We start from the raw sequence: 6040 nt of genomic DNA on the forward strand, positions 1-6040 counted from the left end.
AATAGAGCAAGGCTGGCAACCTCTGGTGTACACTTTCTTTTTTCACCCGAAATTATGCTTAAGTATTAATAGCCAACTTGTTACTAAGATGTCTAACCTTTACATCAAATCAAATTTGTCACATGCACCATGAACAACAGGTGTAAAGTAACAGTGAAACGCTTACTTACGCACCCTTCCCAACAATGCAGATTGTTTTTATAATAGTAGAATTAAAATAAATACATACAATAATAATAATAGAAAAATAAATAACATTCTGAATGAATAGAAAAATAATAAACACAAGGAATAAATACTCAATGAGTAAGACCTCCTCCCAGCTGCCCACTGCACTGAGGCTAGGTAACACGGTCACCACCGATAAATCCATGATTATCGAAAACTTCAATGAGCATTTCTCAACGGCTGGCCATGCCTTCCGCCTGGCTACTTCAACCTCGGCCTACAGCCCCGCCCCCCCCGCTGCTCCTCGCCCAAGCCTCTCCAGGTTCTCCTTCACCCAAATCCAGATAGCAGATGTTCTGAAAGAGCTGCAAAACCTGGACCCGTACAAATCAGCTGGGCTTGACAATCTGGACCCTCTATTTCTGAAACTATCCGCCACCATTGTCGCAACCCCTATTACCAGCCTGTTCAACCTCTCTTTCATATCGTCTGAGATCCCCAAGGATTGGAAAGCTGCCGCAGTTATCCCCCTCTTCAAAGGGGGAGACACCCTGGACCCAAACTGTTACAGACCTATATCCATCCTGCCCTGCCTATCTAAGGTCTTCGAAAGCCAAGTCAACAAACAGGTCACTGACCATCTTGAATCCCACTGTACCTTCTCCGCTGTGCAATCTGGTTTCCGAGCCGGTCACGGGTGCACCTCAGCCACACTCAAGGTACTAAACGATATCATAACCGCCATTGATAAAAGACAGTACTGTGCAGCCGTCTTCATCGACCTTGCCAAGGCTTTCGACTCTGTCAATCACCATATTCTTATCGGCAGACTCAGTAGCCTCGGTTTTTCGGATGACTGCCTTGCCTGGTTCACCAATTACTTTGCAGACAGAGTTCAGTGTGTCAAATCGGAGGGCATGCTGTCCGGTCCTCTGGCAGTCTCTATGGGGGTGCCACAGGGTTCAATTCTCGGGCCGACTCTTTTCTCTGTATACATCAATGATGTTGCTCTTGCTGCGGGCGATTCCCTGATCCACCTCTACGCAGACGACACCATTTTATATACTTTCGGCCCGTCATTGGACACTGTGCTATCTAACCTCCAAACAAGCTTCAATGCCATACAACACTCCTTCCGTGGCCTCCGACTGCTCTTAAACGCTAGTAAAACCAAATGCATGCTTTTCAACCGATCGCTGCCTGCACCCGCATCCCCGCCTAGCATCACCACCCTGGATGGTTCCGACCTAGAATATGTGGACATCTATAAGTACCTAGGTGTCTGGCTAGACTGCAAACTCTCCTTCCAGACTCATATCAAACATCTCCAATCGAAAATCAAATCAAGAGTCGGCTTTCTATTCCGCAACAAAGCCTCCTTCACTCACGCCGCCAAGCTTACCCTAGTAAAACTGACTATCCTACCGATCCTCGACTTCGGCGATGTCATCTACAAAATGGCTTCCAACACTCTACTCAGCAAACTGGATGCAGTCTATCACAGTGCCATCCGTTTTGTCACTAAAGCACCTTATACCACCCACCACTGCGACTTGTATGCTCTAGTCGGCTGGCCCTCGCTACATATTCGTCGCCAGACCCACTGGCTCCAGGTTATCTACAAGTCCATGCTAGGTAAAGCTCCGCCTTATCTCAGCTCACTGGTCACGATGGCAACACCCACCCGTAGCACGCGCTCCAGCAGGTGTATCTCACTGATCATCCCTAAAGCCAACACCTCATTTGGCCGCCTTTCGTTCCAGTACTCTGCTGCCTGTGACTGGAACGAATTGCAAAAATCGCTGAAGTTGGAGACTTTTATCTCCCTCACCAACTTCAAACATCAGCTATCTGAGCAGCTAACCGATCGCTGCAGCTGTACATAGTCTATTGGTAAATAGCCCACCCATTTTCACCTACCTCATCCCATACTGTTTTTATTTATTTATTTTTCTGCTCTTTTGCACACCAATATCTCTACCTGTACATGACCATCTGATCATTTATCACTCCAGTGTTAATCTGCAAAATTGTAATTATTCGCCTACCTCATGCCTTTTGCACACATTGTATATAGACTCCCCCTTTGTTTTCTACTGTGTTATTGACTTGTTAATTGTTTACTCCATGTGTAACTCTGTGTTGTCTGCTCATACTGCTATGCTTTATCTTGGCCAGGTCGCAGTTGCAAATGAGAACTTGTTCTCAACTAGCCTACCTGGTTAAATAAAGGTGAAATAAAAAAAAAAATAAAAAAAAGAATAACTTTGCTATATACACAGGTTACCAGTGCCGAGTTGATGTGCAGGGGTACGAGGTAATTGAGGTGAGTAGGGATAAAGTGACTAGGCAACGGGATAGATAACAGTAACAACAGTGTATGTGATGAGTCAAAAGAGATAAGTGCAAAATGGGTCAATGCAGGGCCTCCCGAGCGGCACAGTGGTCTAAGGCACTTCATCACAGCTGTGCCACTAGAGATACCAGACCGGGTCTGGCTCTCGACCCGAAACCTGCCCCTCCGCCTGCCCTGCCGGAAGCTGGGTCCACGGTTTGTGGGGCCATTTAAAGTCCAGAGGAGACTGAAGGAGGTGAGTTACAGGTTACAGCTTCCCCCCGATTACAGTATTAACCCCTCATTCCATGTGTTTCTCCTAATGCCGGTGGTGGCTGGCCCGCTCCAGGAGTCTGAGGTACAGGAGAGTCCAGGCTCTGTCGCAGCCGGCCGCGACTGGGAGACTCATGGGGTGGAACACAATTGGCCCAGTGTTGTTCGGGTTTGGCCGGCAGGGAAGTTATTGTCCCTTCGCGCACTAGTGACTCCTGTGGTCGGGCTGGGTGCAATGCATGCTGACATGGTCACCAGGTGTACAGTGCTTCCTCTGATGCATTAGTGCAGTTGGCTTCTAGGTTAAGCAGGCGTTGGGTCAAAAAGAAGTGCGGCTTGTCTGGGTTGTCGGAGGACGCACGGCTCTTGACCTTCGCCTCTCCCAAGTCCATATGGGAGTTGTAGCGATGGGATAATTGGATACCATGAAAAAGGGGTAAAAAAATATATACACAACTGTTCAAAAGTTTGGGGTCACTTACAAATGTCCTTGTTTTCCATGAAAACATACATGAAATGAGTTGCAAAATTAATTGCAAATATAGTGAAGACGTTGACAAGGTTATAAATAATGATTTTTAATTGAAATAATAATTGTGTCCTTCAAACTTTGCTTTCATTATAGAATCCTCCATTTACAGCAATTACAGCCTTGCAGACCTTTGGCATTCTAGTTGTCAATTTGTTGAGGTAATCTGAAGAGATTTCACCCCATGCTTCTTGAAGCACCTCCCACAAGTTGGATTGGCTTGATGGGCACTTCTTACCTACCATTCGGTCAAGCTGCTCCCACAACAGCTCAATAGGGTTGAGATCCGGTGACTGTGCTGGCCACTCCATTATAGACAAAATACCAGTTGACTGCTTCTTCCCTAAATAGTTCTTGCATAGTTTGCAGCTGTGCTTAGGGTCATTGTCCCTTTGTAGGATAAAATTGTCTCCAATTAAATGCCGTCCACTGGGTATGGCATGCGTTGTAAAATGGAGTGATGGATCTTGAAGAAGGAAGGCTCTTTTACCCTGTACAAATCTCCCACTTTACCACCACCAAAGCACCACCAGACCATCACATTGCCTCCATCATGCTTGACAGATGGCTTCAAGCACTCCTCCAGCATGTTTTCATTTTTTTCTGGGTCTCACGAATGTTCTTCTTTGTGATCCAAACACCTCAAACATAGATTTGTCTGTCCATAACTGTTTTTCAATCTTCCTCTGTCCAGTATCTGTGTTCTTTTGCCCATCTTTAACCCTTTATTTGTATTGGCCAGTCTGAGATTGTCACGACTTCCACCGAAGTCGGTTCCTCTCCTTGTTCGGGCGGAGTTTGGCGTCACCGGTCTTCTAGCCAGCATAGATCTATTTTTCATTTCCATTTGTTTTGTCTTGTTTTCCTACACACCTGGTTTTCATTTCCTCATTAATTGTTGTGTATTTAACCCTCTGTCCCCCCCCCCCCCATGTCTTTGCGTGGAATTGTTTGTTGCAAGGGCTTGTACACATGTTTACTGGTGCGCGTCGGGTTTTGTACCCATGTTTGTAATTTCTTTATGCCGTCGGTTTTGCAATTAAACTGCTCCGGCTTTTACCTAGTTCTGCTCTCCTGCGTCTAACTTCCCTGCCACCAGTTACACACCATCTACAGAATTCCACACCAACATTTGGAGTCAGCAGGAGCATGGGGGTCAAAGAGCGCGTCCAGGAGCAATCGGCGATATTCCACCATCCTGGCGCCGCCATGGACCGCCGTTTCCGGGCGGTCTTTGACCACTCGCCCGAGAGTAGAGCGGCAGGTGAACGTCTCTACCATCTGAGGCAGGGGACGAGGAGCGCCCAGGAGTTTGCCATGGACTTTCGGACCCTGGCTACCAGCACGGGATGGAGCGACAGGGCCCTGAGTGACCACTATCGCTGCAGTTTGAGTGAGGACGTCAGTCGGGAGTTGGCTTGCAAAGACACCACGCTCACCTTCGACCAGCTGGTGGACCTGTCCATTCGGTTGGATAACCTATTGGCTACCTGCGGACGTCGAGAGCGGGGTCTGCTGGTTCCATCCCCCAGCACCACCGCTCCGATGCCCATGGAGCTGGGAGGTGCTGTGCACAGGGAGACCGGAGGAGGTTCCTTGTCATGCACCATCTGGGGATCGAGGCAGCAGGCAGGGCACTCTGGTGTCACCCTACGTGAGCCGGCACCATTCTCACCCCGAGCCTTCTGTTGCACACATGTTTTTTTGTATGTCACATTTCCTGAATTTTCCCCGCATTCCCAGCATAAGGTGCTTGTCGATTCAGGCACGGCTGGGAATTTTATAGACAGATCGTTCGCCCATAGTTTAGGGATCCCCATTGTTACCATGGCTGTGCCCTTCCCCTTCCAGACCAGGTTTCCACCGTGCGCATTCCCCCTGCATATGCTGATTTGGCTCTCGACTTTTCCAAAAAGAAGGCAACTCAATTACCACCCCATTGATGGGGGGATTGTGTGATAAATCTCCTGGTAGATGCCACACTTCCCAGGAGTCACGTGTATCCCCTCTCACAGGCGGAGACGGGGGCTATGGAAACATATCTCTGAATCCCTGCGTCAGGGGAGCATTTGGTCCTCCACTTCACCCGCCTCCTCAAGTTTCTTTTTTGTGAAGAAGAAGGAGGGAGGTCTGCGCCCGTGTATTGACTATCGAGGACTAAACCAGATCACTGTGAGGTATAGTTAGCCGCTACCTCTCATAGCCACAGCGATTGAGTCAATGCACGGGGCGCGCTTCTCCACCAAACGAGATCTCAGGAGCGCTTACAACCTGGTGCGTATCCGGGAGGGAGACGAGTGGAAGATGGCTTTCAGTTCTACCTCAGGGCATTATGAGTACCTTGTCATACCGTACGGGTTGATGAATGCTCCAAGTCTTTGTAGACAAGATTTTCCAGGGACCTGCACGGGCAGGGTGTAGTGGTGTATATTGAGGACATTGTGTTATACTCTGCTACACGCGCCGAGCATGTGTCCCTGGTGCGCAGGGTGCTTGGTAGTCTGTCGGAGCATGACCTGTACCTGAGAAATGCCTGTTCTTCCAGCAGTCCGTCTCCTTCCTAGGGTACCGCATTTCCACCTCAGGGGTGGAGATGGAGAGTCACCGCATTCAGCCGTGCGTAATTGGCCGACTCCCACCACGGTAAAGGAGGTGCAGCGGTTTCTAGGGTTTGCCAGTTACTACCGGAGGTTTATCCGGGGTTTTGGTCATGTAGCAGTGCTCTCTCAGCGCTC

Source organism: Oncorhynchus mykiss, chromosome 8 (genome assembly GCF_057628025.1).
Source record: "Oncorhynchus mykiss isolate SJ-2025 chromosome 8, ASM5762802v1, whole genome shotgun sequence".
In the NCBI taxonomy this organism is placed as follows: domain Eukaryota; kingdom Metazoa; phylum Chordata; class Actinopteri; order Salmoniformes; family Salmonidae; genus Oncorhynchus; species Oncorhynchus mykiss.